Below are 12,430 nucleotides of genomic sequence, written 5' to 3' on the forward strand. Positions count from 1 at the left end.
CATTGAAAATGTGCAAATTTTGGGATCAGCAGTGAAATCTGTTCTGGCCATCATTGTCCTCTTATCTCATCAAGAAGAGCCAATGAGATCTTGCTGGACCCAGGAGATATTACCCTTTGCCATTGCTGCTGCCTCTGAGCATTGTGTCATACCGTACAAAGGCAGAGAGAAAAGAACCACAAGAAGCTTGGCAAGGAGATAGGGAAGAGGTGTTCTTTAGCAATATGTATTGCATAGCTTAATAAAAAAAGGAGAAAAAAACACTTTGGAGAAATAGAAACTGTTCAGTTAGATGCTTTGTTGGTATAAGCGTCTAAAATTAGCACGAGAAATTAAAATGCTCTTACAACTGGCCTTCAGCCTTTTTTCAGAATTTTCCAAAAATATTTAGATGCAAAAGTGTGTGTGTGTGTGTGTGTGTGTGTGTGTTTACAGTGGGCAGTGTTAGAAACCTGGTTCACATTCATTTTAGCTAGCAGCACATAAATTGTTTTGTCTTGATTCAAAGTGTGGAAATTGTGATCACCCTAATTGTAATTTGGGTCTGAACTTCATTTGGGTCTGAAATGCCCCAGAGGGTATCAAAGCCAGGTCCAAAGAGGGACAAAAACAGCACGCCAGACTCAGTCTAACAAATCACATTTTAAAAGGCATAGAAAAGGCAATAGTTTGCATGGTGGCTACAGGAACGCATACTTTTAATGACAAATGGTACAGATCTGCAACTAGTATGGGATTAATTGCTTTGCATTACTTCTTTGAATGATTTGGTAGCAGTGAGATGAAATATAAAAGAAACTTGAGCTAAAACAAAAGACATGCTGTTAAGAAAGCTTGCCCTACAGAAGCAGTGAGCAAAGTAACTAGTTGTGTTGCTGACATAGTTGGTGGTTAAATGACCTGACTTCCCCTCAGCGCCTCCCTGTATTCCTCTTGATTCTAAATGCCGAAGACTCAAGATGCTAAATCCACTTCTCTGCACATTGCTTGTTTTTTGTTTTGTTTTAAACCAAGGTTAAAGCATCGTGAAGCTTCTCTGGGAGGTTAAATCTGGCAGTTAAATTATTAAATACAGTGGTACCTTGGGTTAAGAACTTAATTTATTCCGGAGGTCCATTCTTAACCTGAAACTGTTCTTACCCTGAGGTACCACTTTAGCTAATGGGGCCTCCCGCTGCCACCACGCCGTCACCATGCAATTTCTGTTCTCATCCTGAAGCAAAGTTCTTAACCCAAGGTACTATTTCTGGGTTAGCGGAGTCTGTAACCTGAAGCGTCTGTAACCTGAGGTACCACTGTATGCATATGAGGTAAACAAGCGTAGTAATATGTCCTTTAAGAAAAAGTCCTTGGCATCAGAAACTAAAAGCCTGAACTTAGAACTTAACACTTAAACCCTTACAACACTTAAAGGGGTAATTGAATTGGAGTTCTCTAAACATAATACTCTGGTGGGTGAGACCGACCATTCACTAAACAGTGGTGAGATTTCCATATGCCCTGTTTACTTTCATATTTTGCTTTGGGATGTTTAACCTTGTTCCTTTGAGGCTGCTCTGACATGTCCAGCATCTGGCTCCGTTATTTTGTTGGTAGGTTCTTTATGGGTACATCTTTTTTTGGACTTCTGGTCACCTGTGCCACCTTCTTGTCGTTCTTAGAACACGAGGTGAGTTGTATCAGGCTTGTGGCATTGTTGTTGGTTCTTCAGATGTGGCACTGTCAAATTAGGACCTTCTCTCCCTTATTATTAATGCAGGTGCCATTCATGGGACTCTTTGTCAAGGCCATCCTTCTCATTAGTATCCAAGTCCTCTACTTCAGTTGTCTTATCAGCAGGTGCCAGAGTCCTTAACCTAAACAACCTTTGTTGTTGCACTGAAGCTTCCCAGTGTGCAAGGTCAAGCCATATCAAGCCATACTTTGTTCTTGTTTAGCTTTCACAGCTTTTTAGTTCTAAGGTTCAGGAATATAATCTGAGTCTGAAGTCTAAAATATGAATCTGACGGTATCTGAAATATGAATCCAGGGCAGGAATGGGGAGCCTGTAGTCTCTCAGATATTGCAGACTACAGCTGCCATCAGCCCCAGCCAGCATGGCCAGTGATCACAGATGATGGGAATTGTTATTTGAAGGACCACAGGTTTCTTATCTTGGCCTAATGTCTTTATACATGTGAGTCTGGGATCTTAAATATGAACTTTTGACAATCTTAGGACCAAAGTGATAATATAATTTAACAAACATGCAGTGTACTTTATTTTTTTTATTAAAAAAGTATCAAAGTTCAGTTAGGTAAGGAATATATGAGCCCTCTTCCCTGCCTTTATATTCAGGATTATTCACATGCTATCTCATGTTCAGTGTAAGTATATAATGCAATAACTGGAGAGAGGATACTGCATGTTGCAGGGCGTTGCACATTGTTCCCTGCTCACCTCTTTGAAGGCTATACATGCTACATGGATCTCCCATAAGGACTTGCCTTCTGCTCAAATCTGCCTGCCTTATGAAGTTAGGTGAGGACCCTGTATGCTAGAAAAATGGGGTAGACAGTTTTAAAATCCCTGTATAGTTATACACTGTGGGCCTGAAACCTTTGAATGGCAGAATCCGGTTTCCTACGTGTTGATCCTTGGGCAGTAAAAGCTTCCTAGGAACAACCTCATTTGCCTTCTCTCTCGTCTCAGATCCCAGTGCCAACTGTGGCTTGATCTTCCAAATTGTCCCTTTGGAGTGCAGACATTTACTAAATAGCTCTGTGAAGTAACTGAAAGGAGAGAATCATTAAAATAGGTTTGGTTTCCTTCTTGCCTGCCGAGAAATAGTGGCCCACTCCTTTGCAAGTTGCCTGTTACAGCTAGCGCTAAACTAGCCTTAACAATTTTTCCCCCTAGAGAGGGATGCAATTGCAGTCAGATTTAGCCATTTGCCATAGAGAATAACTTTCCCACTGCCTGGTGGGTGGAGGAATGATCTTTCATTTCTGCAGTGTCTGTAACAGCTGCATGTCCCTTCATCCCACCTCCCTCCCACAGGCAAGGCAGAGGCTGTCAGCTGGTTTTAAGCATGGCAACGGGCTGCACTCTGCACTCCTGCTGTTGAAGCAGCTAATTTTGCATGTGCTTGCATTTGCCCTAAGATACTTTCAGGAGCAGGAGGGGGAAAGGGAGGAGGTGGGGAAGGGGAGACTGTGAGGTTAATGGAGAACACTCCAAATAGTCAACTCCCCTCTGAGCTTTTCCAGAGTCTAGAAAACCAGACAGCTGTTTCAGTTATTCTCTCCCCTGACACACAATTCATGCTTGTCCTTGGAAGACTGATGGTGCTCTGGTTTTGGTGGTGTCCTCTGACAAATGGTGTAGGATATAACAAGGGACCGAATCTTATTGTGTACTGTGGCAGTAGATTGGGCATTTTTGTTTGCAGTGCTGTAGCAAAGAGAAGAAGCCAGGATGCTATCTAAGGCCAGGATCTAAGCAGCTATTGTGGAATCTGAACTTTCACTTTCTTTGAACAGCAGACTCGGGCGCCATATCACAAAATCACTCTTGAATCTCTCTTCTGTTTCAAGAAGAGATTTGCTGTGCTGCATCAAAGGACAGCTGTTTGAGAAATGCAATGCCAGAGCCTCCCTAGGCAGTGCAAATAATGCACTCAAAAAGTTTTGAGATACGTTTAGTTGATGGCATTTTTAAAGGGTTGCAATAATTTGTATTTTTTTGGACTGTGTTTCTACTGCCGATAAAATAACCCTTGCAGGTAGCCATAATGAAAACTGAACTATAAAATAACATTTTGCTAGTAGCCTTCCTGTCTCATTAAAAAAAATAATAATCCAAAAGTGACTCTAGATTAATATCTGCATGGAGCAAATGTGAGAAAACTTTCAAGTTCCACAGAATTCATCAGGTTGGATGTTATGCTGGAAACAAAAAGCATGGGGGGAGAAAGTAAAATATCTTGTGGGCTATCTGAAAACGTAGTTTGTAATAATCTTTAAATGGAATGATGGAGCTATTGCATTAGCTAGGATAGGCAATGCTTGAGGTTTTAACTTGCTTTTGCTTACTATCCAGCCCAACTGAATAGTTTTAAAGAATATGAAAGCTTGTGAAGTTCATTGCAACCTTTTCATTGGTTCTTATAATGGTATTGCCCTGTTGTTTCTATGCCTGGTGACACACATGCTCTAGTGGAGGGGGGTGTCTTCTGTGTACCATTCAAATAGTTGTCAGCCTGCCTCCGCCCAGTATGGGAAAGAGCACGGCAGAGGCAAAGGGAGTCTCTCAGTACAAATAAAGCTGTAGAGACTGCCTCTTGCCTGGAGTAACAAGCAACTCTGATCTAAGAAGTACCTCATAATCTGCTGTATTGTTAAGAGCCTATTCTTCTCCTCTGCCCAGAAGTGGAGGACTTCCCCAAACTGGTTTGGGCATACATTTCTCAGCTTAGACAAAATAGGCACGAGCCTTGTGCCCACATGCTGTGTCTTCACACCGCCCCTTCCCCCTCCCTTCTCAGAGCAAGGCAATTCAATACTTCCTGGATTAATTGACCACAGTTTCCGATAGCATTAACAAGGAAACTGGTTACCAGGGCTGGCACAACCAGGTTCTTAAACCACTGTTTAAAAACCTTGCTTGTTCTGAATCTGTGAGCTTGTGAGAGCTTATACTTGTGTAGAGCTGGCGTGCCAGACAGAGATAGAAAATCGGCAAATGGAAGCAGGTGGGTGGCCCTCCTTTTAAAGTTAAGCCCATACAGAATCAAGTAAAAAGTGAGAAGTTAATTAGCATTTCCTCTGCCTTGGGTGTGATAAAGCTTTGTGATGGCCTGTAGGGTAGCTGCGCCCAGCAGGATTCTGTTATTGAAGATCATCTGATGCTGTTCTATTCCCTCAGTTACTGTATGTGCCTTTCTTTTTTTAATGTGCCTCAAAGGCAGACAGGGGCTGTGAATTTCTGTCTCTAGAGTTGAGCAGGTTAAAAAAATGCTCTTAAATTATGGACAGTATTGTGATTGTCATTGAAGCAAGGAATGAGGTTAATGCTAGGGAATCCCTTAGGTTTGCTTTCTTCATGTTCTATTTGTGCATTATGTGTGAATTCTTCCCATCCCATCTTTTTCTATGCCTTGCTCACCTTATGCACCCAGAAAATTTAAATTCTTTTACTTTGATATATTACGCTAATTTACCAAATAAGCACAATTTCTTATTTGGCATAATTTGGCATTTTTGCTATTTTATTCTGCTTCTGCTAGTGCCAGGAGCTGCCAGGAATGTATAGATCTGTCAACTTTAGGGCCAGCAGAGGCTGAAGCTCTCCATATAGCTGTAGTGAGGGAACTGAGAATAGAAGCAAAATTTCCTCCTAAAATGAGAGCTGAGTTGAACATGGGACCTTGTTACTATGAAATTTATGAGGCTCTTCTGGCTGCCAGCTCTCCGTCAGGTCTTAGGCCTTTCCCAGCCCAGATACCCAAGATCATTTTCATTGGAGATGCCAGGGATAGAACCATGGACCTTCTGAATGCAAAGCAGGAGCTTTACTTCTGAGCAATGGCTTTTCCCACTGATGCAGGATGCATCTGTGACTTGGAATCGCATTTCCAGCAGTGCTTCTCCCCATCTCATTCTCTGCCCACCCCAGACTGCAGCCAGGGTGACTCACTTTGTGCAGCAATTTGGCAGCAAATCAGCCAAGGTGGGCACTTGCTGAAATGCTGCAAAGACTTCAATGGCAACTCTGCAAAGCTGTGATCCTTGGCTCTGAATCACTTTGTCTTTGCTTAAAAGTAGACATTTTGTGAAGTATTTTGTGAATCTGCTCAGTTGTTTGGTCTTTCGCCAGTTTTTACTTTGCACCGGGGCAACAGTAATCAAGCTCCTCTTCAGAACTCACCTTTCATGCTGTGATCTCTAAAATGACAGTGTTTGTTAATGGCATAGGCTACCACTTGCCCACTCTATTCAGCATAGCTCACCGATTATCTGTCATCACTAAAGCACTGGGGTGCTGTGATCCAGAAACCTTGTCATGGTATGTGAATGCTGTGGGAGACAAATCCTTGTCCTTTAGGTCCCTGCTTGCAAACTGTTTACTTCCTGCACTTTTGGCCCGGGATTTGTTCCCTCCTAAACTTGATCTAAAGATGAACAGGTACCAGTAGGCAGTCCACTAATTTTGATGGTATAAACAACAGCAGATGTTCTGGTTAGGATGGCCCAGCAGGCTGCTGACAGCATGATGCTGGGCAGTCTCCCAGCAAAGATCACAGCCGTGTATTGCGCATGTGCTGAAGACCACTTTGGACCCTGCCAGATGCCAGTGAGGGTTGCGGAGAAGCAGAAGCTTCACTGCGCATGCATAGCAGACCATGCACCATTGCAGATTTCTTTATATACTTATTCATTCAGTTTATTGCTGAGAACTCCTCGAGCATGGTGGGTGCAGGTATGAGCAGTGAACCTGGAAGGCCATGGTTCAGATCTAGCCTCTGTCATCACCCCCTCCATATGGTCAGGGGGTTGTGCAGAGCTTAGTGATCACAGACTCACTAGAAGGCCTTAGGCAAGGTGCTGTTCTCTTGCACACTCCCATCTGCAAAATGAGGATGCTGATACATAGGAAGCTGTCTTATACCAAGTCAGACTGTTGGGATACCTAACAAAGCCTCCTGCTCCCCAGCTGTGGGAGCCCAGATCCTTCTCCTGCTCGTGTGCCATGGCAAGCAGAGAGTTGGAGGCTCTGTAAAACTGCTTGGCTGAGGCGAGGGCAGCCACACGCTCCTCAGCCAAGCAGTTGAAATAAGAGGAGGAAGGAACAAACTGCACCTGCCCTGGCCAATGCAGCTTGATTCTCACTCTATGCTGGCCTGAGGGGCAGACTGCAATGGGGGTTACACTCAGCGGTACAGTGATACCTCGGGTTACATACGCTTCAGGTTACATACGCTTCAGGTTACAGACTCTGCTAACCCAGAAATAGTACCTCGGGTTAAGAACTTTGCTTCAGGATGAGAACAGAAATCGTGCAGCGGCAGCGGGAGGCCCCATTAGCGAAAGTGGTGCTTCAGGTTAAGAACAGTTTCAGGTTAAGAACGGACCCCCGGAACGAATTAAGTACGTAACCAGAGGTACCACTGTATATTGCTGTGGCTCTGAGTTGCTCTGCATCCAGCTGCTGGCTGCAACTTGTTTCTCCGTTGCTGTGCTGGGTGCTGGAGGGACTCAGGAGCGGTGGCAGTTTCAGTAGCTATATACCGCTGAGTGAAACCACCATTGTGGTCTGCCCCTCATACCAGTCCTGGGCAATATATTGATATATCGCCCAGGCCTATTGGCTGGCAGCAGTTTTCCATGGCCTCACAGAGGGATCTTTCCCAATGTTATCTGGAGATGTCAGGGACTGAATCGGTGGCCCCTTTGCATGGCAAGCATGTTCTCTACAGTTTGTTGTAAGGATGAGTGAGATAGCAAATGTGAAGCACTTTGAACACTTTAAATGCACTGTGTGGATGATAAACACTCTTTTTATCAATCCCTGCCATCCCAAAAGCTTGGGGCAGGTAAGCAAAGATCAAACATCTTATTCAAATTTATCATTTTGTGGGGAGGTGGGGACTCAAAAGTTAAGGGCATGATGAGCACCCCAGGAATTGCTAGGAGACCTTTCTGGATAGGAAAGCATGGGTGAAAACGAGGGTGAGGCAATGGTAACAAGAGACAGCTTTAAAGTATGGACTTGGATCAGAGATAACTCAGTTGGTTAGAGCGTCATGCTGATAAAGCCAGGGTTGCAGGTTTGATCCCCATACGGGTCAGCTGCTTATTCCTACATTGCAGGGGTTGGACTAGATGATCCTCAGGGTTCTTTCCAACTCTATGATTCTATGCTTGAGAGACCAAGCTGGTGGGCTCTTGCTGCAGCATTAGGCTTTAAAGAAACTAGCCTCGGAAAGCTGTGAAAGAACAATCTGAATGTTGGTTGTCAACTGAAAATTGCATGAAAAATACAGCTTTTAATTAACCGGTAAAAAGATACTGCATCTTTGGCAAAAGGCTGATACCACCATATGGAACTCTGTTTTTGATACCATCTTCGTGTTCCATCTCATTCACAAACAGTTGCTGTTTAGAGGGGCAATTCTGAACATAAACATGCTTCCCCCCTGTGCCAGTGATCACTCCATAACTCAGCCTCTACTGTCATAAAAGTCAGGAAGGCACTTAAGCAAGGGTTCAGGATGTAAAGGGCACCCTTGTGATTTCATCCCCTATTTGAGCTCATTTGAAAGGATTTTTCTTTGCTGGAGTTGCACTGTTGAATTTATCTTTTATACTCCATGACTATAAATTCTTCTGTTGAACTTTCCCACATTTCCGCTCCACTCTGGCCAGCAGGTGTATCTCGGCAGTTTTTCACCCTTCACTGTAGCATGTGGCTTTTGCTCCTTGATCTGTCTTGCCAAGTGTTTTTCGTGTCTTACAGGCATGGCCTACATTGGGCTCCCTTTTCTGCTTGTTATCTGTTCTTTGATATTGGATAATTGATGGGAAATGTTTCTGGATGTGCAAGAGTGAGAGATTAAACCACAGCTTGGGGCTGAGGGATCTCCTAGGTTCTTCTCCTGCACAGTAGTTCAGTGACAAGATTTGGGATGATGCCAGAGAGAAAAGGGGCTTTGGAAGAAGCATATAAATGCATGTCAGAGATGTGAGTCTCCTGAACTTGTTTACTCAGTTCAGGCAGCATGTTAGAAATTCTCCAAAGCATGGTATGGAGGACTGAAAGTGTGTGGTGTGTTGACATTCACCCTCTTCCCTCTCATAGACCACAACAGCTTAGTCTGGGAACTTACATAGAAGTGAAGGCTCCACCCCTTCCTGGCTCTCAGTCAGGCCCTGATCCGTGTTTCCATGCACCTAAGTAGCCTCATCAGCCAGGCACTCCAATGGTGTCGCTAAAGTTCTTGCCTGACTTGCTGTCCCTTCTGCTCCTGTGACCCTGTGGGAGACTAAAACTCTTGAGACTTGGCAACCCTAGTATGCCATGAGGACAAGGAGAGAGCTTTAGTTTTGAGAGATTTCACTTTTTACCTCTTTCATGAGATTTGGTGCCTCCAAGTGTGAGATCGGATCCCTAAAGGTAGTTCAAATTGGTGTCCTCCCGAGTTAAACTGAAAACTAGGAAGAAGAGCGAGTAGCCTGTGTTGGCTTAAATGCAGTGCAAAGAGACTGGTGACATCACAATGTAGCCTCCTCCTGGTAGCCTAGCTGAGCTACTGTGCAAAATGACAAGTCCACAAAAGAAACTCAGCTGCTGGCCCTGTAACTTCTGCCTAACAGACACACCATGAAGGGCTATGGTCAAGGGGCTGCGCAGAGCTTAGTGATCCATCGCAGGCTGACCAGAGCTAGCGAGCTGAGAGGTAATGTGGGCACAGCGGGAGAGAAGGCAAAATGGGCTTAGCAACAAATATCAGAAGTCTGCATCAGGAGAAACTGGATTGTGCAATATGTGAATTATGTAGGTCAAGGAATTGGCATTTATTATTTTACATAATTCTGCTCCAAGTAGCCATGGGTAAGGATGAAGAAGCTTTGTCCCCTAAGCTACTAGCAATCTCTTCAGTGCACTTTTGTGTTCCTCCCCATTAGCATAAACTATAGTTTGCTGCAATGTCTGAATCAGCAAGTTGTGTAGCGCTAAACTAGAATCAGAAACCCACCTGATTCTACTAACAATAGTTTGCTAATTTGGGTAGGATTGCTTCTTGCCAAAGGGAAGAAGCACTTGCCACTGGCGAGTTAAATTGTGGTTGACTGATTACATGGAAAGCAAAAAGTCAGTCCAGACAAAAGAACTAACAGCAGGGTTGTAGGACAGGCAACAGCCTTGGTCAAAGTCTCTAAATATAGCCAGGTAATATGGATCCCGATTACAGTTGTGAAGTGGGGAGAAGCCTGAGGAATACAAATTCTGCAGGACTTAGTTGTTTGTTGAAGGCAAAGCAAGGCTGAAATTTCCATTTGAAGGCTCTGCCAAGCCAAGAGGATTTGCCTGGGATGTGTTGTCTATCAGAGAATTCCTGCTTTATACTTTGTTAACAAGAACAATTGATTTTTTTGCACTAGAGCAAAGCGAGACAATGAGGTTTAAGGGCTTTATGTGTTTTGAACTCTGGGGGATTTTGTTGTTGTTGAGAGAGAAGATCTGATCTGGGAAGCAGTGATCTGTAAATCAGCCCAGGTGACTTTGTGTGGGAGATGAATGCATCTCACACCCTTATGCCTAAATGTCTCTACCCTCACCCCAACCCAATCTTTTTAATACTCCCTACATCTTCACCTGAAGTGAGCATGTGCCCAAATAGATCTGAAAAAGACAGCTGAAATTCTTTTGTGAGGAAGCACCTTCATTCTTCACTGTTCTTTAATATCATCCTCAAAAGTGAAAAAGAGGCCCTTTGAAAACATTGGATCTGAAGAACCATGGCCAAAGGGAAGTAGTCACTAGTACTCTTCCTGCAGCCCTGTAACAGGCTCAGTTTTTATTTTAAGTATATAAACGTATTTATATATGCCCTCTTGTAAAAGAATCAGGGTGGCACACAGGAACATAAAAAACCCTTAAAAGCAATATAGACCAATCATTAAAATTATTCAAGAAAATTTTAGACAACTGCATAGGCCTCTTGGCATAAAAAAGTCTTTGAGAGGTTCCTGAAAGAAGGGTTGCACAAGCAGAAAATTCATTTTGGAATTTAAGTTGCGTTTGTCTCTCACAGTGCTCTCTAAGCACAAGGTGTAAAGCAGTTCTGCGCATACAAGGGCACCTTTGGATCCAGCCTATTAAGTCACAGTCCATGTGATCATAAAGTAAATGAATACATATGTTCTGCCTCCGCCCGGGTTTTTTCTTTCCTATTCTAAATTTTCAAAGTCAATTCTGTACTTCTGAGGTACATGAGCTCTTAGTTCCTAAGTTGTTTCTGTTGTTTGTTGCTCATTCCTCCGGGAACAAGGAGGATTTTACTGGGGATTGGTCTTTATTTGAGGATCCATAAATGCGACAGTGGTGATCCATGTGTATTATATTTTATATGTCTGACACTTGTAATTATTTTGTCAGTATAATTTGGTTTGTTCATTTCATTTAATAAAAAACGTTGAAGCTCAAGGGAAAAATGTGAATGCTAGCATTCTAAACAAATTGGCAAGCTGCCCAGAAATACCTCAGCAGCTATAAGTACACTTCCCCGACCCCACATTCAAAATATATTAGGCCCTCCCATTCTCTAGGGCAGCTTCTGAGACAGATTTTTCTTTTTAGTAAGAGTGGCACACTCTGTCATTTTAGTGCATCCTTCTGTTTGTATTCAGGTCCTTGCCCTCACCTGCCCTCAGCACTCAGAAGTTGTTACTAATATTGTGAGCCAGAGATCAGACAGGGATATATTCTAGAGGAATATTTCTCCTTTCTCACTCTCTTCTTGAATTCCTACTGATTCAAGCACTTGGGGAATTTTCAAATCTTCCTTTTGAGAAAGCAAACACAAATGTTCTCCCCCACCTTCCCCTGAATAAATTGTGTGGGTGGAAGTGGGGGGTTGGTGGAAGACACACACACACACACACACACACACACACACACACGTACATTTTAATCAACCCAATAACTCTGTCCTGCCTCTCTTGCAATCCTAAAATTATCTTCATCCTCCTGGCAGCATGTTATCACTGCATTTTCAGACAATTCTCTTGCTTCTTCCAGTTCTGAGGCTTTGTCACCAGCCTGCCAGATTTTGTATCTGCTTTTGCTTTATCACCAAATTGTCCGAGCCAGCTCTGCAAGACCCGTGGACACACAGATTTTGAAGAGGTTCCCCCCAAGGTGGCTTGTTGGTACATGTGACCTTGGCACCATCTAGAATAATCCCATTATGTGTTTTATTGTTAAAATTAGAAAATTAACAGTATAATTGATATAATAATTCAGAAAATCAATAATAATACATACAATATAATACTAATTTAGAAAATTGCTAGAAATCAGTAAGAAGCAAAAGAACAAAATCTATCAGAATGTAATTAATTTTGAAGGACTTATGCTTTTGTAGAAATTCTTAGCTTTTTTTTGCCCCAGCTATGTATTTCATTCCTCACTCCCCATCCCCTGCATGTTGGAGCAGTGTTTTCGCCCCTCCCACATCTGATAACACTGGGATTCTGTGCTTGTACAGAGCTCTTATGCACATCCCCATTCACATCATTGGAAAGAAGAGCTCTATGCCTAGAACTGGCCCTTGCACTGAAGTGAATGGGAGAACTATGAGAGTTTTGAAACTCCCACATCTGCAGCGAACAGTGGAATTGGCTTCCAGTTTGTTTCTGGGCTCAGTTAAAAATTCTGGTTTTGATCT

At 43.2% G+C, this 12,430-nt stretch overlaps 1 protein-coding gene across 2 annotated transcripts in view; it reads left to right on the forward strand.

The window, feature by feature from the left end:
- Window positions 1-12,430, forward strand: part of CAPN15 (calpain 15) — a 62,209-nt gene that overhangs the window by 19,769 nt on the left and 30,010 nt on the right. Inside the window, exon 1 of one of the 2 annotated variants that reach the window (XM_079952349.1) lies at window positions 9,290-9,436. The exons of the other annotated variant lie outside the window; for it this stretch is intronic. The gene's annotated coding sequence lies outside the window, so the exon portion shown is untranslated. Of the gene's footprint in view, window positions 1-9,289; window positions 9,437-12,430 lie in introns of those variants that run through there. 2 annotated transcript variants of the gene reach the window in all.

This window comes from Podarcis cretensis (genome assembly GCF_951804945.1).
Source record: "Podarcis cretensis genome assembly, chromosome: 14".
Classification (NCBI taxonomy): domain Eukaryota; kingdom Metazoa; phylum Chordata; class Lepidosauria; order Squamata; family Lacertidae; genus Podarcis; species Podarcis cretensis.